Below are 25,319 nucleotides of genomic sequence, written 5' to 3'. Positions count from 1 at the left end.
TGATTCCAGTGCTTCATTCGTGGCTCGTTTGCTACTCATTTCCTTCCCATGTCCAGTTCCCCTTATTGCCAGTGTTTCCATTGACCGAGACAACACCTGACAGGGAGCTGATCAATCACTGGTTTCCTTCCTGATGAACTCACCCAGCAAACCCCTACCCACACATGCATCAGTAACAGATGGTTCTCACTTGTTTTGTTTTCATAGGACTCTGAAAACATTTCAGATCCATCAGCTGCTTGGATAATAATCATCCAAATCTGGAGCAAATATGATTTTAATAATTGGTTTTGCTTCAAGGCATTAAGGTAAAGTTCTATTTAGTGTAAACCCAAAGTAATTACACTGAAGTTGTGTTGTGTATGTAGTGTAAAATAATACAGTAGCTGATTTGCAGTTTCATGCAAACAGGGAAAATACCAAGGTCTACATACTTCCACTCCTTCATTCGAACATCCTGTTTGCTTTCACAGGACAGTCTGAAAAACATTCAACTTTTCTGAGCAGCAATAACATTGTAAAGGGGCGATGTCTGTCCTTGTGGCTTCTAAACGAGTGCCAAACGCTGCAAAAGAGGCTGGGTCAACTCACAGCCTGAGTTAATCATTAATCTGCAGCTGGATTGTAGGTATTGTTACTTCCTACAGAATATCCACAAAAGGTTTAAGAATAGAATGTAAACAAGCAAGCAACTGCTTCTTTTCTGTAAAAACACTCTCCATAAAAATACAGTAACTTTATGGCTTCACATACTTTGCCTGCAACGTGTCAGTTCAAAGGCTTCCTGATGTCCTATGTCATGCTGTAACATGACACCATTTCATGCTGTATCACACCATGGCTAACCAAGAACCTCTTGCTAGGTTTGGTTTAGTAGCGTTAGGGTTTTAACCTCTTCATCCGTCTGCCATTAGAGGGCAATGTAATCACAAACACTCAAGCAGATCCAAAACTTCCATCCTGCAGAGGGGAGTGGGATACATACACCTTATTTAGTTTATTACGATGCCCCGTCTAACCTACCACCATATCCTGGTATAACTTGCCATGACTAATATACCAGTAATAACTCAACATGCAACTGATGCTGGAATTAATGTTTAATGGGTATATTTGTTTTTTGAAAGTAGGTTCATTTGAATTTTTTTTTTTTTTTTTTTTTGAGACACTGCATTGCAATGAGTTTCCAGTGGATGTTTGTTTACCAACCATACTTTTAAACACACTGGTTTCTCAGCCTAGGGAATGAACATGTTCTCCCCCAGCCCGCTTGGTTGCAAATTCCAGTCAGTTCCCCCATGCCGAATATAGAGAGCAGCTGGCTGAAGCAAAATGAATAATACTGTCTAATAAAACAACAGCGCTGGGCCCAACATGTTGCACAGACATCTATTTTGAGTTAGGATATTTAAAGACTTAGGCAGCATGACAGGCACATTTATGGGGCCACAATTACCAGCAGCCTGCAGACTGTGCCTTAGATGTGAACAGATTAACACCTTCATCCCTGCATGTGTCAGATACCCTGCTAACAGAGTTCATCTCTACAAAGAATGAGCCTCTGAAGGTTTGACAAGTCTCTGTGCTTGTTGTATCTATATCATCTGCTAGCGTGCAGGGCAACTAACAGTAGAAAGCTTTTGTGTTACAGTAAACCCCGTAAAGAATAATAGGATGAAACATTCTGCCCTTATTTCACTGGATCCCGTGTCTTTTATCAGAGGGAACAGGCCAGAAGACCTAATAGACTTTTACCACCTGTAATTTTCTAATTTATATGCAAACCTCTTGTCATCAGAAGAACAAAAGCATTGCTAGGTATATGCTCAGACACAAACACCCTAACCCTTTAACAGCAGTTGTTGTCCCATCAGAACTAATGGGAAAGGTGGCTCATAGTATCTTTTTTTCAAAATGATGGGGCTCAGGGTTATCTGCGTGTGTATATTGATATTTGGGTCATTTTTGGAGGATAATCTTCTTTCTCAGGAATTTCTGTGATCTATGTAACTCTAGCTGTGAACTCTTGCAAACACAAACCTTACTGGGTAGTTCCTGAAGGGGACAGGGGCACTAACACAAGCTACTTCCATTGTGGGGGAAAAACCTGCCAGCTCCTTAAATCTCTGATGCAGTGCAATGTATGCAGGACAGTGCTTGATGCTACTCTATGGCCCAGTCCTGCAACACTTTCTAACAAACATAGTTCCATTGCTTTCAGCAAACTACTGATGGTAGCAAGCATTACATTCAGTAGCAAGTACTTATGGGATTTTAGGCCCTTAGAATATACGTTACATCATATGATGTAATCAAAGAGGATAGAAGCAAACATGGAGAGACACATAAGAAAATATACGGCTTTCATGATCCCATTTGAAAGCCAAAGCAACTTGACTTAAGTGGAGAAAAGTAACAGGGCCACTGGGAACACATGTGTATGAGATGCTGTATGAAAGATAATGCAACACAGCTAGTAAAACTGAGCAAGATAGTTTAAGAGAAAAACTGAAGTGATTCTACACCTCTACATCTGCATTCTCTATCTAGTGGGATTTCTTGGGCTCCATGAACTCTAGGAAAGTACCAACCAGCAATTTTCAACCCAGCACATTTCTAAGATGTCACCATGTACTTGAGTACGCAGCAAACATTCACAAATAGGGCAAGGAAATTAAACAGCAAATAGAAAATCCTGCTTAAAAATAGATAATACTGCACGTTTTGGGCTATGGTCTCAAGATGGTATATAATAAAGATGCTTAATTTCACTCATGTGAGTAGTCCCATTGAAGCGAAAGCATGTGCATGGAGTGTTTAGTGGATTGAGGCCATAAACTGTTTTCTTAGATTTTGGGTCGAGACCATCTCCTCTTATCCTGATTGGAACATAGGTGCTACTAAAATCTAAATATTGCATTACACTAATTATTTTTATTATTCATACCACTAGATAGTGCTAACATTAATGACTTCAGCATTTGGCTGATGCTCTGGGAAAGCCCAGAAATGATCATAAACATAATCAATTTTGTGAGTCAAATATTAAGTCTCGAATTGTGACCTGTTTAAAAAATGAAGCCTGTGCCTGGTACAGCAGCACTGAACATTTCACAGACACATTAGTGCCGCAGGTGAACAACTTCTGATTCAGGTGAATGACAACATTTAATTAGAGTGGTATTAAGCCTCACGCATGGCAAAGTGCGCTGCTACTTTGAGAAGAACAGCAAACTCTCCAAACCAGCTGGGCTCCGTGCCTTCTCTGTACATGATCCTGCCAGCTGCTGAGCACTTGCAACTCTCGTGACAGGCAGCCGGAGGAGCCAGTGCTCAGCACCTGCAAGATCAGGCCCTGGCAGCACAATTTGTTTTTTGGTTCACAGGTAATCTCTCGAGGTGCCTGTGTTTTATTAGGTTAGAGTCAGTTGTCTAGACCTGCTGAGTCAGTGTCTAGTAGGACATGTTCTCTAACCCAGCACATAAGATCTATTACCTCAATAACGATAATGTTAGGAGGATTGTAAATATTAGACAAAATAGAATAGTGTGTGTTTGTTATTGATCCTTTCAGCAGTTGAACGTGCGCACCCTTACTACTAAATTTTAATAACTAACGGCAGCAGAAATAACTCCATCTCTCTCATTTAATTGACAGTTCTCTGATTTCGACAGCTCCTTATCCTGCTGGCTGGATGTTTAAGAGTTCTTCTTTTTGCTGGGACTGGTTCTGCCTCTTGCTGACTGCACTGCACTGACAAGATTTCAGCCCACATGAATCCTACAGGCTAAACGCATTGTCTGCCCTGTCTCCTACAATGTTTTACTCCTTTGGTAACTTTGCCAGACCCGTGTCTCCAACTTCTGAATCTGATTTAATAAGAGCCATGAATGGCGTCTAGACAGTGAAGCAAACTCGGCACTGACAGCAAGAAGTCGGACAGCCCCTGTCACGTGTCTCAGTGCAGCACCACTGACTGCTCTTCAAGGCCTCCTACATGGACATTTGAAGCTGTTTCTTTGTGTCCAGTGGAAGATACCAAATTCATGTCTGTAAAAGGGAGAGCCATCAAAGCAGAACAAACCACTTCTACTTTACTTTATGCAAATATTATTGAACACAAAGGGTTATGCTGTTTCTCAGTGTATGTCATAACAAAGCCAATCTCTCACACACACACACACACACACACACACACACACACACACACAGCTTATTAAAAAGCATTCAGACAGACAGACAACTTCATTCTGTTCTTTATGTGCCGATTATTTGGCACTGCCTGACACACAGGGCTCCAAACTTCACACTGCAGGCAAAGACAAAGCTCAGAATTATGCACAACACTCACCGACTCTGAGCTAAATTGGCTCCCACTTGCTACAAGACTAGCGGAATCATTCCATGTTGCTTACTTATAAATAGTACACACCTAATCCAAGTGCTAAATTAAATTAGCCTTAAAATATTCACAAAGGCTACACCTGGTTCACTGCTAATAGCAGCTAACGGTTACAACATTAGCCAATGCTCTTTTTTCTCCCCTTAGCAAATCTTCCTCCCGTTCTAGCCAAATCTGGCAATGATTTGCTCACGCTGAGTGTGTGGCATTCAGGGCTCACGTTATCAGAGCTCTGGAAAGATTCTCCCCAGCAGGGCTCAAAGGAGGGATTCACTTTCCCTGGGCCTATCCCAGACACCAACTTTGGCATACAAGGGACTTGCTCATCCTCCTCTGAATTCTGCTGTATTTACTTGTCCTTTTGCATCCTACTTATTGTAATTATTTTGCATTTATGTAGCACTTTATAGATATAAAAAAGCTAGAGGTGCTGAGAGCCTGCAGACCTAACAGTAGGTGCTGTGGGTGCTTAGCACCACTGAAAATTCAGGCCATTTTTACTGAAGGTCTAACTATGGATTTTGGTGCCTAAAATCTCAGTGTCTCCTATAAAGCACCTAACACAGTGATTTGAAAGTTCTGGCCTTACAGCCTAAATCCTGCAGTGCAGTATAATTTTCTATATCTATAATGCAATAATAAATTACAACACTACAATCTTTCTAATCTCCAGCCTCTAAAAGCCAGATTTCACTGCTAACATTCCCAGTAACTGGCTCCAATGCAAAACAACTGCTGCTGCAAAAATCATCCAGCAAGCACAGTCCAGGTCCCAAGCACCTTTCTTATCCTGGGGATTCAGGATTCCTAACCCTATATCTCGCATATGGTAGCTCAATGTGCATTACCACCAGGACAGTTCGGGGTCCCTCGATATCAGACATAAAAAATTGTACAAGCCCAATAGTAATTTGCTGAAATGTCAGGGTTTTCTTTTTTTTCAAATAAGCTTAATTATTCTTAGTCCAATAAACTTTAAAAGTTAATGTGGAAGCAATGTACTCATCCCCTAGAATGCATGTGCTTCCTGTAACTCAACACTGATCTGTCTGGGAGGGCTGAATTGAGTGGCCCTAAAAATCAGCATAAATGGGCCCCATATTAAGTCCATACAGTTCCTTTCTACTGAAGGGCTGATGGTTACAAGCCTTGTTCTTGATGGTGAGACAGGAATGCAAAAAATGATTCTCTGAAGTGTTTTGAACCCATGTAATGTTTCTGTTTGTTTGCAACAGCAGTGCCTGGTAAGCAGCACTGTACCAACTAAATGCCTGCTCCTCCACCTCCCTGTTTTGTGTGGAGTTATTTAAGTGATCTCTAAGCATGCCTACTAGATTGGGCCCCACAGGCAAGACAGGTGCTTATCTTCCCCTGATTTAAGCATCCAGATACCTAGAGTGAGGCAGCAGTGGGCATGCCCAGAGGCAGAGACTTAGGGACTTTCCACAGCAAAAGTTTAGGCACTGAGTAAGTGTAGGCATCTAAAGGGTTAGAGAGCAGCCAAGCATGGGTTTTGTGGATTGCAGTGGTAAATCTGGGATTTAGGTAACTAACTTCCTTTGTGGATCTAGGCCAAACAGTCTCCCACCTGCAGAGTTTACAGTCTAAGGCCCTGATCCTGCAACAGACTGCTGCACTTACCCAGACACCTACAGAATTTAACGGTGTTCCATGTGGGTGCAGCAGACCACATTCATGTTACACATCAAAGGATCAGGCTTAGGTAGACCACATCCTGTTGGAGAGGAAGGATGGATGAATGGGCATGGTGCTAGCCTGGCATTTGAGAAAGAGCAGGGAATTGAACTAGGCTATCACAGACTTCCTGTGTGACCTGGCTGGTCACATTTCCCCATCTATAGAAGGGAGATAACAGCAGTGCTTTAACTCATTGGGCTGTTGTGAGCATAAAGACATTAAAGATTATGAGGTGCTCAGATATTATGGAAACAGGGCCATATAAGTACCAGGCAGAGACACAAAGTAGACAGAATGCCCCAGGAAGCCTAGAGAGATGAATGACTGGGTACTTAAAAAATTATGACTATCATTGTTCATAGTCTTGTGAATATTTTGTAGTAAGGACGATAATATCCTACCAGGAAAAGACTTATGGGCAGTAAACTAAGCCACATACAGGAGTGCATGAGAGAGCTCCTTAGTGAGCAGAGGCCAAACAAACAACACTAATACCACAGGTTTCTAGTGTTTTGGTCCTTTAGATAGGTTTTTACAACTCTAAAACACCCAACCCCCCCCCCCACTCCCCCCAAAAAAACCAAACAAACAAACCCCCTCCAAAGCTGGATTTAACACATTATCTACTCCTTGGAATAAATATGCATATCTGAAACCCTGGTTACATCTGTCAGCACTAATTAGAAAAACACTAATGTGCTTAGATTTAAGCCCACCTAATTCACAGAAAACTATTCAGATGTTGTCACTCGAGCTGTGAATATGAAGGATATTTAACTTGTTGATTAAGTACTTAACATTACAGATTAATACAAAATCGTCTGTCCTACATTTTTTGGTTACATCATGACCTGTGTAAATCTTCAAATTCTGCCTCGTTCTTCAACTGTAGCCAAATCCACGTCGCCCAGAATTAGATGGGAATATGCATCTGAATATCTTCTAGTCCTATGTCACGTAACACACTAAAAGCTCTGTTATGTCTGCTACCTCCTCATATAGACTAGGGATGTAAGTGGCTAAACGTTTAAACAGTAAGTAGCTGTCTTACCATTTACTAATTAGTTTAAACATTGCCCTGGGGCTGGGGTGGGGGTGGACTGGGAGGCACCAAGCCCAGTGCAGCTTCCTGGGAGTGAGCACTACCCAACTGTGGCTCTGCATGCACGGGGGGAGGCTTGGCTCCTCCACACCGAGCCAGAGATGCCAGTGCGGCTCCCCCCCAACCTGTTTAACCATTTTAACATTCTATTCTTAGAACGTTTAAACAGATTAGTAATTAAAGACGTTTTTACATCCCTAATACAGACTAGGCCCAGATAAGGTGGAAGGAATGATATATCAGTTCTGCTACATCATTCCTCCTTCCCTTACCCTGATGAAATCTCTGCATGCAACTGGTTTCCAGGAGTTGGGAGAGAGCCGAGCAGAGCAGGGCTGGTGGGAATGGCAGTGTTGCCAAACCCAAGCATTGGAAAATCATCAGACAGGCCCCAGAAGTCATGAGATTGGCTGAACGATCATGAGATTTAAAAAAAAAAAAAATACAATTCAGGTTCTTTTTATTTGGACCTTTAGAGGGTCAAATTTTCAACTCTTCCCCACAAACTTACTTCCCCCAGAAACTTACTTTTTGTGGGATTTTTTTGAAAGTACAGATTCTCACGTGATCACTTGCCTCTGGGAGCTGGGCCTCTAAGAAAACCACCAGATATGTTTATTGTTCATTATCTGTATTATGATAGCACTAGCAGCCCCATTTATGGGTCCAGGACCCATTGTACAAACACAAAATAAAAGGACAGTCCATGCCTCATGCTACAACTGCAACAATTGGCAACACTTGGATGCTGTCCACCTGAAGACAACACCCACTCGAGAAAACATTGACCCTGTCTGCATCCTCTTGCACAATGTCCCCATAGCATGGTGAAATCCACCCCAAGGATTTTATTGGGAGTCTTGCAATATTTTGTGCTTTTCTCCAAGATTCAGGTGGCATACACAAGTGATCACAGGAAAATCTCAGCTTTTATGTTATATATATTTAAAAGTAATTTTCTAACCTTCATGGTTGCAGAGGAAAGTCTGAAAAGGTGAATCAAATGCACCCAGAAGGCAAAGAACCCAACACATTTATTATTTAAAAATCTCATTAGTTTTCAGCAAGCTTATGATTTTGCCGGGCCTGAATCATGATATTTGAATGATTGTGGTTGGCAAGCCTGCCTGGGGAGCTGTGTTGCCAAGAGGACTGGGAAGCTGGGAATCACTGCAGAGGCCAGGTGGTCTCGTCCTCTCTGCAATAGATTGCAGTGAGAGAAGTAGGTGACACCATCTTCAAGGATTCCTTTTGAAGCACAACTTCTTGCGGAGCTCCCCATGTGGCCGTGTATCTCCTTATCTTCTCCAGCTTGAACTTGTGCCTTAGAGGTTCAGTCTACATAGCAGGAATAAAAATAGGGCCCAGATGATAAATATTTCATGGACTCTGATCTTTCATCCGATCAGTTTCCATCCCTTAGTCACTGTATTAATAGAGGTGTGAAAAAAGGCTCAGTTCTTTTTAAGATTTCTGTTTTTGTCTTGGTATATCATTTAGAAAGGTCCAAGCTGAACACTTAGCTGCCCAGTCACTGCCCTTCTAGGCCTTATTTGGTATCCTCCCAAGCTAAGATCAGTTCACATTTTAAAAAGAATATTGTTACAGTGTCTAGAGAAATACTTTATAGTGGAGATTCTGACATTTTTTCATAGCATGGACCACATCTTAATAGAGAGATTGCCTCACAGACATCTCTCCTCCCATGTATAATCACACAGACCACTCACCTCCCCATGTGATTACATAACATCCCTGTAGCAACTTCAGCAATTACTTACTTTTCTGTGTAATACTGGGGAAGAATATAATTAATTCAGAGCATGCTTTAATCAAATTTAATAGACCAAAAAAAAAAAAAAAAAAAAAAAAAGTGAAGCAGACACCTTGTGACAGCCAGCTCTCCACAGAGTCATCAACAAGTGATTCCCGAACCACAGTTTGGAAACCTCTGGTATAGACAAGAAATGCTGAAACATATAGTCATTCATCTGACGGAGTGCAGCCTGGTTCCCAGAGGGAGCACAAGGCACATGGTACAAGATAGGGTTATTATTATATAGCCTGTTTATTTGGGATTAGCCAGATGCACTCAAGAACATACTAATTCATCCTCTGTGCAGAAGGTACCAAAAGAATCAGGTAACTTATTATTTGGATGCTGAATTATAAAGATGTGATCTAAAGTGTATTGAATGCTGGTCAATTGATCCAACACGTTACATAGGGTCATAGTTTGCATGGAAGCCTATGAACTCAGAACCCAATGAAACGTACATTAGGAGAAGCTGGACTGCTTGAGTCCTAAAAGTAGATGTGAATCACAGCAGTATTTTTACTGTTTCTATGTTAAGGAGGAAATGTTCCTGACATATTTTTAAATGCTAATTCTAGGTCATGTTCACTTTACTCAGAGTTGTTCTTTGACTTGTATTCCCAGGGTAGTGAGACTTGGAAAATATAAATTAGAAACATCCCCACGTGACTTGAATTCAGTCCCAGCAGACATTAAATAGGAACACAGGATAGACCAGTGATGTCATCCAGGCTGGCTGTCAAGTCTGGTACCCTGCCTGTGGCAGTGGCCCATTCCTAACACTTCAGAAAATAGCAAAAAGCCGCTGTGAACCTGTATGGAAATACATCCCAGATCTTTAAGTCAAACTTGTTACCTCTCTTAGAAAAGACCAGGCTGGCTTTACTAGAAACAAAAATACTTATATACATTATTATAGGGAATGATTGGCTTCATTTACTGTTTTGTGTACTTTAGTGATCATCTAATGTGCTTTAATACTTTAAATGTATTCATTTATGCAATTTATGAGTGTCCCCTGGGACCCCTTGAAAATGAGTCGTGGCTTCCCTGGGGGATTATTCTAGTGGGTTTTAATAAATATTCTAGTCTAGTTTTAATAAATAAATAAATCAAAGCGGGGTCTGGATGGTGCCACAACACAGACTAAGTTTTTTGAGGCAGGGACCATCTCTGTGTGCTGTACAGATTGTACGGCACCTAGCACAATGGGTTCTTGGGGGACTAGGGCTCTTCAGCACTATGTTAATACAAACACACACACTAGGAGACTTTCGCTTCTAGTTCCCCAACTTATACTGACAGTGCCCAAATGTCTACCCTCAGATAGCTCTTTTCTGAAATGGACTGAAGTCTGAGCCTCACTTCTAGAAATTGACCTATTATTTTGTTATTCATCATTTACCGTATTTCCCCATGTATACGACGCACCTTTTTACGAAAAATTTGGGGTCTAAAAACTGGGTGCATCTTATACAGTGGTTGTAGATTTTTTTACTTGCATTTATGATGAATAAAACTTGAGTTCAATAACATTTTTTTTCAAATTTCGGGCCCCAAAATTAAGGTGTGTCTTATACATGGGGAAATACGGTATATTGCATTTGGCCTCAGCTAGCTCAGGGACCCATAGTGCTGTACAAACATACAGTGATTGACAGTCCCTGCCCCAAAGAGTTCACAATCTAACAAGGCAGAACAGGTGACTCAAACAAATAAGCCGGCAAGGAAGAGGGTGGTGGGGGTAAGAAAAGCCTAGGATAATAAATAAATAGGTTTCTCCAGTAGAAAAACCATCAGCACAGTTGGCTCTAGTGAGCCTCTTCTCTGACAGCCTCAGTAGAAGGCAGAGGATTTGATGGACATGGAAGCTGAAATCCACACCCAGCGCAGAGGTGGCCCTTCTGGAGCAGGGTTAAAGCATCTTGGTAGAGGAGCTTTGCATAGCCGCTGCTAGTGTGGTACTTGTTCTATTAAATAAAGGCATTTGCTCTCCAAGCCCTACTTTTCATGAGCAACACATTCATGTAAGAATTATAAAAATGTAAAGTAAAATCATGTGGCAGGATTTATGGAGTTCCAGACTTCAGTTTTAGAAGAAAATAGAACACCTCTGTTTTAAGGTGAGGAGAAGAGGACTTCAAACCGACTTACTTTCTTCATGGCTTAATCCTGCTGTGTTAGCGCAGGCCCAGACACTGCCATTAAGCCTCTTAATATACCACATAATCCAGTGCAAATGGGATGATGTGGAATATGAGGATGGTTATTTCTTGTGTGAAGTGTGAGTTTATATATGATGTGTGACATGTGTATGTATGAAAAGTGAATAAACACAGTCCTGTGAAGAATGTAGTTATAGTATTTAACATCTGTGGAATGCTAATATTAATATTTTTATGGCAAATGAGTGCCAGGGAAGAGATTGCATTGTAAAAGAGATCAGTGTCTTGATTTTGTTAAATGTCCTGCACATATACAATTTCTAGGGAAAGCTCAATCCCATCCTGACACATTTGAGTTTCCCATTGACCTTGGGTGGATTGTTCAAGTGGATAACAAAGTAACTGCTATTTGGACTGCTTTGATGCTGGCAGCCTCAAAGCTGACAAAAAGACCAATCAGGACAGGACAGGACCAATCAGGACCTAAAGGAGGCAATTTTGAAGGGGGGAGCAAGGCTGAAACTCTAGTGCTCAAAGGAATTGTGTAGGGGTGAGTTCAAAGCTCTGGCAAACAATGGAAGAGTTCATTTGTTCCAAGAACTTTCCTTTGGTGGCCCGTTATTAAGGCAAGAGCATCCCTGATGCAAATAGGTTCAGCTCTGTGGGCTGCATCTGGCCCCGGAACTAGAATGAGTGTCCAATGCCTGTCCTCTTTGTGCAAGGTTCTTTTTCCCTCAGGCTGGCAGGGTTCCTGACAGGGATCCAGCAATCCTGGCTCAGTTTCCATTTTGTCCGTCTGTGAGTGGTGACAGCTTGCACACACACCTTCTCCCCCAGAACCTTTAGAACACTATGTGCCTGTGTGCTCCCTCTGTCTCATTGATACCCATAAAACAGGCAGTAAAAGGAGACATCCGAGTTTCAACCACCAGCGTGTACTCTGTGTGTGTCTGTCTGGGGAGAGGAATACTGTCTGGGGAGATGAGTCAGGGAAATTCAACAATGCATGGTACATTAAGCCTCCCTGGTGCATTCATCCCCAGGAGCACACACATAATGTGTCTGCCATGGATTTAGAGCTCTTCCTAACACATCTAGGACTGGGAGAGAAATGCAGTCCCTACTGCTGCAGAACTCTCACTGGCTTCAGTGGGGAGTTTTGCCTGAGGAAGGACTTGTATTTAAGCAAGGAACAGCTATAGCCAAACAATTATGTAGCACGAAAAGGGGTAAGAAGCACAAGAGAAAGCATTAAGACTACAACAGGTAGAGTATACTAACTGGCTATGAGTTCATTTCATCTTATCAAGTACTCAAATTGGATTCCTCATGCCCCTATTTCCCAATAATATTCTTTTATTTAATTTCCTAGAGTAATGGGCTGAGAACGCTGCAATTCAGCCCCTTCTGCATGAAGCAGGCAGTAACAGGACATTGGATTTGGAGGAAGGCGTTTGTCAGCTTTTTGTTGCCGAGAGACCAATGCAATAGGGAGTATGAGAAAGAGGAATGCACAAGGTACCTGAGCCAAAGCACTTGTTAGTCTGTGATACTATTAATAGAGTCAAAAGGAATTATCCTGAAGGTAACATTGTACTAGAATACCTAATGATTAAATATTTTGCAGATATTTTTCTCCCAGCAGCAGGCTAAAGCAAGAAGTTAAGGTTGCTCTGATTATGGTGGAAATATAATCGTCCTTGTAATCATATTGAGAAGTGATGGCCCCAACCACTAGAGATTGCAATAGTGATAGATACTACAAGTGGTTGGGGCTATTGGAGGGGCTCCCTGCGGTATTTTCTTCCATGAGCACCATGAGGTCAGCAGCACATCAGAATGCACAGATTTGAAGTCTGTAATAGTTCTAGAAAACTACTGAATAGTAGTGAAGCAGTAACTGTGCAGCATTCCTACTCGCTGACGATCTGAGACTTTTCCATTGCAGGATAGGTAAGCAATAACGACGGATAGGGAAGGCACTTCCTGCAAGATAAGGACTGGCAGTATGTGTTTATAGCCTGAAACAAAACAACCCAGTCTGCAAACAGCAATAGGAAAAGCCAACTTGAAACTGATCATTGCCAGGAGTCTGTTTATTGTACCAGTCTTTCTTTAGCACATAAAGATCAGTATGGTAACCAATAAGAAATTTCATTTCTCAACATCTGCAAGGTTTACAATGAAGGGATACTGATGAGGAGTGGCAAGTGATACTGGAAACATAATTCTAGCTTCTAGCACACACACAGAGAAAAACTGAGCATTTGGAATTATTTTTTATTTGCCTCTCTAGAAAAGCATGCGTGGCTTTTATGGAGTTTCCAGGCTGTCATACTGTTTGTTCAGACGAGTAGACATATGGCGAGGTGAAGAATCAGTATGGGCAGATTGAAGAGTACGCTGCCAACTCACTTTCTGCCACTGCTGGGCAATTAGGCACATCAGGACCTGAGTGATTTTTGCTCTATGTTTCCAAATGAAAAGAATTAAAATGTTTTCAGGGGCCAGGAATGCTTTACCTGCCGACGTGGGGCTCAGCCCTGCAGAGTGATGTCACAAGCAAGGTCTGGAGAAATTGTAGACCTTCATTAATTCAGAGGTTTTGTAAATGGGGAGACAAGAGATACTATGGCCTTTGTCTGTTCCACAACAATAATAGTAAAAAAAAAACCCAAAAAACACTGTTTGGGTGAAATTTACCATGTGTGAAGGCCCTATGTAAGGCCTTCAATATTATGCAAGCCATGACCAGAGGCAATATAGGGACCCTGGGTGAAGCGGCCACACAAAGAGGGCTGCTGAAGTCACTGCATGTCATAAGAGGGGAGCTCTAGAATAGCTCTGCATAGAAGGGCTTGGAGAGGGCCATTAAGGCTGGCAGGGGAGAGACCAGAACAGCCAGTGGCTCAGAATCCCCTCATAATTGATCCAGAACCAGAAGGGCAGCAGCAATACTCCAACCCATAGCTTGGAAACTGCTGTGAGACCTAAACAGGTAACGCTTAAGTGCTGTGCTGATTACAGCTGGATGTCAGCACATGTTTAAGGGCTCTGCCAAAACCAGGCCCCAGCAGGAGCACGGTCAGTTTCCCTGCCCAAACGAGACACACACACTGCAAAATGAGGAGCACTTGAGACTATGCCTATCTCTGAAACCACATCTGAAAAGAGACCATGTCAGCCAGACATCAGCTACCTCTAAAACCACATCTGAGGCCAGCTTTTTAAGATAAGTCTGCCATATATGCATGGCAAGATAGATCATGTGATCGCATTTCCTCCTGGCCTCAGGACCAGAATAGAGCAAGCTCAGTTTCAGAAGCTATTGCAGTGTCAGTTCTGTTCTATTCTAGATGTAAGGACCTATCACCCTCACCACCTTAGTATCAGAGCACTTTCTAGTAGTGCATTAAGCAAGGTGGCTGTGTATCAGTGGGATGAAAGGCCTTCCCGGAGAGAATCTAGACATTCAAATATGAAATAGAGAAGTTCAGCAAGGCCTAACTTCTGTTTGCCATTGCAGCATTTGCAAGTTAATGCAGGGCAGTTTGCTAGCACATATGATGGAGCATATGAGAGCAAGTAAGGTGATGTCAGAAGGGACAGTCAGCATGCACAGCCGGTGAGTGAACACATTTTAAGGACATATGGCTGACTAGTAGAGGGACAAATGGGTCCAGGTTTGGAGGTCTGTTTTGTATCTGATGAGCAGCACAGAAAATCATTTTTGTCTGTATCTAATTACTGAGAAACCCGGGTAGGGATTTGAAAATGTCCATCACAGGCGCTCTAGGGATGTTGCAGAGTCAGGGACATTCTGTTCAATAAAAAACATCCGATTTTGACTAACTTGTCCTGAAGTCGGGAAGCTAGACTCCTCAAGAGTAGTGAAGGTGGAGAGGGCATTTGGTATCAGGAGAGTCAAGACAAAGGAGTTTCTTGGCCCACAGGGTTACAGTGGTCACCATTAAAACCTCAGCAGCATCTGAGGTGCTGCATTATTTCATATTCTGAATTGTAGTAGGCAACTCACTGTCTGGGTGCCCTGTGGCATCTGGGCGCAACATCATGGTGAATCTGCTTCTAGGTGCTTACCAGCCAACACCTTCAGTCCTCATGGGCGGGGCACTAGTTCCAGAGGCTCAACCCTCTGACTGAGTTGCATAGGCCTAGAGTCACAAAAGGAGTTAGGCATCCAACTGCCACTTCAGGTGCCTAAGTCCCAGAATCAGACTCCCCTGGGATCACAAAACTCCCAGTCAGCTGCCGCTGACCATTATAGGCACCTAAACTCACTTCAGGCCTACATTTTTTCAGTAAAAGTTCCTGAGGCGCCGAGGCACTATAGCACCATGCCAGGCATCCAGATGCCTATGCCTCAGAGCGATTCATAGGCGCCCCTCCCCTACAAAGCCTGATCCAGTAAGAGTGTCAAAGCTCACCTATCAGACTGGACCCTGTAGGCAAGCATACACAAAATGCTGGGGGGGGGGGGGGAGACAGGGGGGCAGGAGAAGGAGACCCTCCCTCATAACTTTCAACCCAGGAGTAAGGTTACTCACTCACCTGCCATGTGCAAGACTCCTGGTTCAAGTCCCTCTCCATCTGAGGGGGAGAATAGATCTTACGGGGGATCTTTCCCTTCTCTGGTGACTGCCCTAACCACTGGGCTATGGGATATTCTGATGTGGGGCTCCCTCAGTCTCTCCTGAGGAAGCTACTCCACTGATTAGTGAATGTGAATGATTTTTAAAGAGTAGGGGGGACTGGATCTGGGGGTCTCTCACCTCCCAGGTAAGTGCTCTGTCTACCAAGGCACAGACTCATTCTCGTGCTTGCACTCTTGCTTTCATGATTTATCCACAGTGGAACAGCTTCAATAGGAGAGACCGAGGGAGCCCCACATCAGAACATCCCATAACCCAATGCCTGGGACACTCAACTAGGAGATGGCAGATTCCTGTGCAGCTCCCTTTGTCCCTCTCAGGTGGAGGAGGGACTTGACTCAAGGGTCTCCCACATCCCAGGTGAGTACCATCCCCACTGGGCTAAAAGTTATGAGGGAGCTCCTCCTCTCCCACGCTTCTTGTAAAACCTGCATAGGTGCCTAACTCCCCATGAAGGTTCACAGCTAAGAATCCCAAGTACAGATAGGTGCCTCCCTGCAACCCGGACTTACGTGCCTAATTCTCTGAGAGGGGCAGAGCTGAGGCCATCACACACCCCTCTCCTTGGCATCTGCCAGTGCCTAGTTTAAGCAGGGGCCTGCCTAGCATATTGGTTTTTGTGAATCCCATTCTGAGACACCCACCTCTCCCCATTCATTGTACAAGGAGCCTGGGTGCCTAACTCAGGCTTTGTGAATCCCTGTGATTTTCTAGGCACCTAAAAGTTGGGCATGGTGATGCTCAGCATTGCCATGAATACGTTTCTTTGTGAATCTAGCCCATAGCACCTCAATCCTCTCAGGATGTGGAAAAAAGCACAGCCAAAGATAGCCCTATACACAGGCACAGAGCCACCAGGGTCTCGATGTCTTGAGATCCCTAACCCCTAATTTCAGAGGTCTTTCCCTTCCAGATTTTCTTGTGCCAGGATAGGCTCTGCACCCCTTAGGGATGGGCAGGGGCACCTGGGTCCAGTCTCTCCACTGGGCTCCAATCCAGGGCCTTGTGGCAGATACTTAAGGTCTGCATTGAAAGGTGCTGTTCTGCTGCTTCCACAAATTATTTCCCACCAGTCCCCTTCTCTCAATGAGTAGAGTAAAGACATTCAAACAAAACAAAACAAACAAAGGGAAATCTAAGACTTTCCAATCATCAAGAGTCCCATTCTCAGCAGGTCTATAGTCCCAATAGGCAGAGTAGTAGCACCTCTAGCAATGCTCTCTTCCTGGAGCTAAGAACACGAGTCTGTTCACCTCCACTGGCTACTGAACTGGTCTGGTCACTGTTTGAGCTCCTCCCAACCCATATACCCTTTGCAGGTGTGGCAGGATGGGGCTGCCTGAGCCCAATGTGGCTCCTTAACCCTTTCCTTTTCAGTGTGGGGTTTGTATGCACCATTGCATGACTTCAGGGAAATACCATGATCTCCCAGATGCTATTGGGTAGTACCTGTTTGTTTTTAAATGGTGACCACTCTGCACCATTGATTTGTCTGGAGTATTTGCTCCTTTTTAAAGAATGCAGCTAAGAATTGAATCAGTAAATTGAAAAGAGGCAGGAAATAAGAAATAGCCAGTCTAGCACAGTCTTGGAGGACATAAGAAGTGGAGAAGTTATTCATTCACTGTCACTTTAAAAAGGTTTCCTTTTTAGTATTTTTAATATGCAAATATTTAACGGGGGTGTATTAGAGCATAGCATTCATAACTTGAGATTTTTCAATCAAGATTAAACAGGTGCATGATCTTTCTTTAGCCAGGCCTGACAGCTGGAACAGCTGTGAGCCTTCCCTTCCCAATGTGTGAATATAGTAATACTGCTGGAGGGGTTTATTTCCTGATTTGATTCTTCACCCTCCCTGCTATGGCGCATACTCCCTTGAAGATATTTTTTGTCTGTCTAGTCATAGCAATTCAAAAGGCACAGAAAAGAAAATTGTGATTTATTTGCTTTGACATATAGGGCAAGGTTTTGACCTCAGGTGTGATTCTGAGAAAAATATTATTTTCCTGACATCCAACCCTCTCAGAATTAAAACTGCTACTCTGAGGAAATGCATTAAAGCCATTTTAGCTATTACAACATCAATGGTGGTTAATTTATAAAGTATCTTGGATGCAGACTCACCCCAAGGTACTTTATAATCATTGGAATAAAGGAATACAATTTGTCAGGTATGTTTTATACACATTAACGTCTGCATCTGTAGGAGTGAATTCGGAGGTGGTCTGCAGTATCTCCCAATGCTGTCCTGCAGCTGCAATAAGCATGGTAACTTTAGCTGTCTTGCCGTTTGTGAGGATCGTAATCCAGCAGCATAGTTTTGCTGGAGGAGCTTTACATCATCTTCTAATGTAAACAACATTGTAAGAAAGTACGGCAGCCCCACAGGATTTTCATTGAGCAGTGATTGATGGGAAAAGGGTTGAAATTGCAGTGATTCTGCATCAGTCACTGCTCTCGCTTGGCTCTAAAATTGACCCTGTTAGCACAGTCTGACTTCGATCATTTGTCTCAGAAGCACCAAGGGATTTTAAAACAGCTGTGGATTCAACCATTTCAAATGGGAACATATTTTTGGTTTGTGGTAAGAACAACATACACCATATGAGTTTCAGAACCCAAGCCTCCAAATTTCTGGCTTGTTTTGTCAGTGCATATCTTCAACTTTACATAGACAGCTCCATGGGTTTTTTTGGTTTTGTTTTGATGCAATTCAGGTCTCCTCCTTCCTCCCCCAAAAACTTCATTGCCTTTTACAGCAGTGCAAGTGTTTAGGCTCCAGAAATACTTAAACAGAGGAAGGAACTGTTTTCCAACCTTTGATATTTCCCCCATCTGATAGGTTCTCTTTAGTTCTGGCACTCAGAGACATGCCCAATGGTAACCGCAAATAGTGCAACGTCATGGCAAAATCCTATGCAGCAACCATGAGCTCTGCCAGCACTACTTCCAATCCAGAGGGGCATCCCATTTCACTAATGTACAGTTACTCTAATTTTCTCTCTTCTCTCTGTTTTCCTTCTGCAGGTTCTTTCCCTAAGGACATCGGCTCTAAGGAGTGATGGATTGAGATCTGGAGTAATTACTACAGTTTGCATTGCTTGAACCAGCCTGCAGTGTTTGTATTAAAAATGCAAGCACTCAGAGTCAACAGGGAATAAAATGGAACACAGTCCCCCCCCCCACCTCAAAGCTAATCATTCTTTGCCATAGTAACAAAAAATGTAGTTTTTAAACTTGCTGACTTTTGTCTCTTTTGTACAATTTTTAGCCATTGCCTAATGAAGCCAGTCTGCTACCACTAATCTCACATTATGTGAGCCAATCAGGCTAAAGATCTTATATTTTACCCAGAGCACTTGTGGCTGATCAGCTGCGTGAAATGCTCAAATGAGCTGACATGGATTTAGTTTTGAATCATGAAGTACCTAATATTGAAAATGCTCTCTGCCTTCCTCATGATCTAGCACTCTAACTATCAGAGAGCATGCGGCTGCTCAGTATATCTGTGATCCAGGGAAGAAAATGACAGCCACTCAATTCCAGAATGCAGTAGCAGATTAATATCACAAAGAGAGGGAGAGAGAGCACTGAGCTGAGCTATTTCCACAATCCGTTCACATAATCGATGTGAATGTCAAGACACCGCCCTCTGAAGTATGAGCACCTTGGAACAAAACAAAAAATTACTGGCAGTGTCAAATTTCAGGAATGTACAAGCGGAGGTGGCAAAAAAGCTTTACACACAGCCAAGACTTTCTCCTGCATCTTCCTTTCTGAATAAAGAGTGATCTTGCTGCCCTCCCCCACCAGGAGCAGACAATCAAGCAGAGATCGGGTATAAATGAAAGCCCCACTGCACACTTAATATAATGTGAATAATGTTTTGTCAAGAAGGAGCTTTACTCAGAGTGGATTTGAGACTATAGAATGTACATGAACTCAGCCAGGGAGCCATGAATAGATCAGAGAATTTGCAAATTCTTTCCTAATGTCTACTCCTCTCATCCCTGCTATGCAGAACTTGTATCAATAACAACACACTCACTAATACAGCTATACCCACATTCAAACATTCTTTTCCAAACTGCTGATCATACTGGAGCTGGATGCATTCCTACCTCTAAAATGGCTCTAGTCACCTCTGTAGTGACCAAAATTCATTAGTATCAAAGGATCGATCTCTGCTCATTGCCTGCCAGGTTGGTGGTTTAAGTTCAGTCCATATCACCACAATTGGTGTGAACAAGTGCCCTGATTGCAAATTCCCCAGAAATGAATGTGCATGAGAATGACCTGGCCATCTAACTCTGAAAGCCTCTCTCTCCCAATCACAATCAGGGCATACAGGTGCAGAAGTGTCATCATTCTTGTACTGTGGTTGCCTGTGGATGAACTGGAGGCTTCAGTTTCCAGGGCTATCTAGATGCATCTTTCCCCTGCACTAAAATTATATTTGTTTCTGTTTCTAGAAGTGATCAGTGCTGTACTTTGCACTTTACCAACATGATACACTTCTACCGGGGGGGAAGCTCCCCATTCATGATTAGGCATATTCAGTATAGATACATTTTAGAAGTATATGGCTTGAATGTAGTAAGATCCATATAACAACACATCACAAGGAAGAAGCAGAAAAAATGATCCTGTTAAGATGACACAGATTTTAATTCTTGTATTTGACACATAGATCCCCTGGTGACTGGTGCACTAGAAATGGATAAAAAGGCCTAGCTATTACTTCAGCAATGCTGTGAAGATTATCACTTTCTCTTACATTAATTGTCTAAGTGAGCAAACCCTTTACATCCAGATTTAAAAGAAATGAAACAAATAAATTTAAAATGCTGAGGTGTCAGAAAGTTCAAGCAAATGAACAAGAAACTACAGATGCCATGAATCAGCACTAGACAGCCTTCTCAGCTGCTACATACAAAAAGAAGTCCTGGCACATAGCTACAAACACCTGGGCTCTAAAAACCCTTGCTCCTTCTCTCGCCACACATGCTTTCTGTACAACACAAAATGCTTTGACAAATCTACCAAGATGTCAGAATACTTAATTTTGGAGCAGCCAAAAAAAAAAAAAAAAAAAAAAGTGATGGACATTTGGGTTGCAAAGTAGCCTAAAACTGTGATCAACAACAGCTGTTACATACCACTTTAACAACCAGCAAGGAGGGAAGAGTTTGGAATACAAATATTGTTTGTAAAATTCAGGATCTGATTCTATTAGAGCATCCATAACTTTAGTGGACTTTCATGGGAGCAAGAGGTGTTCAACCTCTCTCCCAGGATCAGGTCCTAAATCACCAACATTCACATAACATAATGAAGCTTTGCTTTTAGAAATGTGGAGAGCTTGATATAATTACATGATTCAAATTCAGACTGCATTTACCAATGGGAAACAAAGCTTGGGATAGCAGTCTGTCTGGGATATTAGGCATTAACCTACTGGCCATATAATACCCCCATTGTATCTTACAAATGTATTTGAAAGAAAATTTAACTGGCAGGCACTCGACCTGGAAGGAGGAGGTTTTTCTTACCAGCATGCCATGCCTGGGTAGTTCTACAGATCACAACATAAATCTGAGATCTTTCATTCTCCAGCTGGTTTTTGTTACTTGTAATCTTTTAATTCATAAAGTGGTTCCTTCCATAGACACCTTGCCTTGCCTTTTCCTATATTTTTTAACATGTTGTCATATCACAGGGCCTCTAGCCTACACCCTCACAATTGTCATAATTTGGTCACTTCACCAACAAGCCCGGTTATCTTTTAGGTGGCTGTTCACATTATAATACCACAGGCAGCTAAATTACTAATGTTGAAACGTCTCACACACGTGAGTAACCCTGTGAAGCTTGGTGGACTGTCAGAAGTCAGATTTCCTGAGGGTTGTAAAGATAGTGGTAGAAATGGGGGAGAAAAGTGCTACCAGAACTCACCATCTAGGGCTGTCCTTCTCTCATGGGGGATTTTCCAGCAGATCTCCCCTCTTCCACACCAACTGCTTCTTTGAGGGGTGGATATTGAGGGACTATCAGAGGAGGTGTGACAGAGTGCAAGCTGCTGGTCACTTAGGGAACTGCATAACAAAGAAGATTACAGGTTTAATTGGAATCAGTGATAATGATGGGGATTATTGACACTTGGGGCAATGGTTGGGCTAATTAGCTCAATATGGGAAATATATATAGTTGACAAAAACAAGAAGTTAAAAAAGGGTGGGAGGAGGAGGAAGTTTAGAAAGTGAGCGGTGTGTGGTAGCAAAAGCTGAGTGGAAAACTTATCTTGACACCTTTTTCTGTATTATGCTCTACAATGCTTAAAATCTAAAGATTAAAAGTACACATGAGGAAAAGTAACAGACTACATGTATGTTGTGAACAGGCGACCAGCCAAATAGCTGAAGGAGCAGTGATTGGGGTGAGGGTTGAATGGGTCTTCTCCCCGCCGCACCTCCCATGCCCCTACTGTGTTCTGTCACTGTGTTCAGGGGCATGGCTGGTCAGAGAGGCGAGGATAAGGGGAGACCCCTGCAGGAACCACTAGAAGAAGGAGCTAACTCCTGTCAGTAATTGCACTCCCAAATTCAAGGCTCTCCAAAGATGAGGGGCGTTCTGTCCCTTCAGAGTGTGCTTCTCTCTCGATCTCCCTGCCTGACTCTCTCAGTGCGTTCTGCCCTCTCCCCTCAGTGGACTTCCTGATGCAGTCTTTGGTAAATCTTTACCATCTCCTCTCAAAAGTGCTTGGCTAAATGGAAAGAGTGAGACAGGAGGGGGAAGGTTAGTCCTGTGGATAAAGCATGGCAGTGGGAGTCCAGAATCTGATCCTTTATTCCTGATTCTGCTGCAGTTTTCCTGTCAGACTAACTGGTTCCGCTCATTGACCCCTGGATTGTGTGTTGTGTCATTGCTGGGTCCTCCACTCCAGAACCGACTAGTGACCTCTTGTTTGGCCGCACAATGACTATTTACGGTTTTTGTGGCCCAGCCCTGCAGCCAGGTCATGTTTAAAGTTCACCCCTCCCCCTCCTTTTGGGGTAACAACAGTCCAACTAAAGGATCCAACTACACATCCAAACAAATGGTCTTTCTGCCCCTCTCTCAGGCTATGTGGGACATGTCTGCTCTATATCCCTGCTCTCAGGCACTACAGAATTCCTTCTCTGCTCCCTAGGTAGAGCACTACCTCCAAAGGCTGTTTCTGCTTAGCAGGTTTTCCCACTGCCTCCCCTCCCCGACTCTGGAAGCCCTTTCCAGAGACATTCCAGCTTCCTACAAGCCCTCCATCAGGGCCTCCCATGGGAGCCTAACTTGCTCCTGTGGTTCTGTTACCTGAGTTCCCATGTTAAGGATTTTCCTTCTTCCTTGAGCTTGGTGGACTATTGATTTGAAATTGGCATGTGTGATGTAATATGGTCTAAGGATTTAACAGGCCTAACATGCAATAGCTGAATCTTGTAGGGCCGGGTGCACCAAGTTCTGTGCTGTGTGCATAAAGTTTGGTATTGAGTGGAAAACATTACAGTATGGTGTGTGCAATGAAGCAGAGTGCTGTGTGCAAAAGCAGGCAGAGAAAGCACTCTGATTGGCTGAACTTGTCATACTTAAGGCTTTGGAGGAATGCTGTCCTCCTAAGTGGCAGCCCACAGACAGCTACGTGTGTTCTCACTTGTTGTGTTAAAGACTTACCTTTTGTTGCTCATGTTCATCGTGGTTCCAGTCCTGCTCATCGTGAGTCCAGTCCAGTTCCAGTGCCTTCGTCTTCATTGTGGTTCCCTGTCTTCACCGTTGTCCTCACTGGTTCTCGTGTTCCTGATCATTGGCTCCTGTCCTGTTTCCTGTCTGCCGGTTCCTGAATTCTCGTCTCACTCGATCCTCATGTACTCACTTTGTCCTACCATAGGTAGCTGGAAGGTGTGAGTTAAAGACTGTTTAGTCTCTTCGTTACTACCCAGAACTGCCAACATTTGGGTCCTGAGCTTAAGGCTCTCTCTGTATTTCTCTGTGTATCTATGCCCCAGTCCCTTCACCTCTCCAAGCCTCCCTTTCCTCACCTGTAAAATGGGGATAACAAATCCTTGTCTCACAGGGTATGGAGAGTTTATTTGTTAAGTGATTGGAGCTCCCTGGATGGAAGGCGATAAAGCAGTAACAAGTATTATTACTTTAGTACAAAGAATTCCTCCTATTCTCCCAGCCATAAAACTTTGCTCAAAATAGACCTTGGGATGCATGTATTACAGGCATTAACCATTCTGGCACATGTAACACCCCAATGAGCATATTTCTTGTAGAGTTCTTGTCAATTGTTTGCTAGAACTGGCAGAATGGTTAATCCCTGTAATACATGCATCCCCGGGTCCTGCCAGTCCTTACTGAACATTGGGCCTAGTCCTCCAATCCCTGGTGTCAAGCTTGTTTAGGGTACAACTCAAAAGGAGTGAAAAATCCTTTGGAAAGCATGACCCACTGTGGGGGGCTCAGTAAGGGAAGGCTGCCAACTCCAAGGTAGGGACATTGAAAGGCATAGAGCTTTGATTTGTAGGAAGAAAGAAGAAAGACTCAAGGGTTCCTGAGTGAGAGGGAATCCTTACTGACTAGGAGACAAAATAAGATCCACACTAGCAGATGGCAGTGAGAGGAGAGCATAGTGATGGAAGTGACTGTTAGGGAGACCTAGTAAAAAAAAATAAAAAATTCTATCACATAAGAAATTCCAATTTTCTGACATTTGTTTTCATCCCAAAATGCGATTAAAGTCAAAATATTGACACTTTTCATAGAAATGTAGGTTCCAAAGAATTTCATTTCTTAGTACTGAAACATTTCATTTTGATGCTTTTGGTCAAATCAAAATGTTTCAGTTTGTTGAACTGAATCAAAGCATTCCATTTTGGTTCAGTTTGACATTGAGCTGTCTGCTGAACTGCCATGGTGCCTCATGCTCCCATCTTCCTCTAAAGGGCTGGGCTCCCTGGGTGGACTATATCTCATTATGCACGGTGGTCACAGGACTGCCATGATTCATCAGGGCACTTCAACCAGATGGGAGACCATTATGCATTATGGAAGATGTAAGGCAGACAGGCACCATAACAGCTCAAGGGGACATAGATTAATGTTGAACTGACCTGAAATAAAGCATTTTGATTCAGTTTGACAAACCTGAAAATTTTCAGTTTAGGTCAGCCTAACCCAAAATAAAATATTCTGTTCAATTTTCTAATGGAAAATTAAAAATTTCAACAAATTGGAAAATTTTTGATTTTGTGGAAACTGCATTTTCAATCAAAAAAGTGCAGTCACATACTTTCAACCCATGACTTTGATTTTAGATTAAGAGAAAACAACATAAACAAGCCTGAAAAGAATGGTTACTAACCTTCTTCCATAACACTGAGGAGTCGCTTCTTGGCGACCAGGGTGGAACGGTGCATACCAGTGCCA

General features: G+C 42.9%; 1 long non-coding RNA gene across 1 annotated transcript; it reads right to left on the bottom strand.

The window, feature by feature from the left end:
- Positions 1–839: 839 nt before the first annotated feature.
- On the bottom strand, positions 840–23,876 carry LOC137149282 (uncharacterized). The gene is made up of 3 exons (XR_010918716.1): positions 23,562–23,876; positions 21,813–21,952; positions 840–960 (listed from the first exon to the last, which is right to left on the bottom strand). It is a non-coding gene; the product is annotated as an uncharacterized lncRNA (long non-coding RNA).
- Between the last annotated feature and the right edge of the window lie 1,443 nt (positions 23,877–25,319).

The sequence above is a fragment of the Emydura macquarii genome, unplaced genomic scaffold, assembly GCF_026122565.2.
Source record: "Emydura macquarii macquarii isolate MOO-44397 ecotype Brisbane River unplaced genomic scaffold, CSIRO-AGI_Emac_v2 contig_719, whole genome shotgun sequence".
In the NCBI taxonomy this organism is placed as follows: domain Eukaryota; kingdom Metazoa; phylum Chordata; order Testudines; family Chelidae; genus Emydura; species Emydura macquarii.
This window is presented reverse-complemented; position numbering and strand designations above follow the sequence as displayed.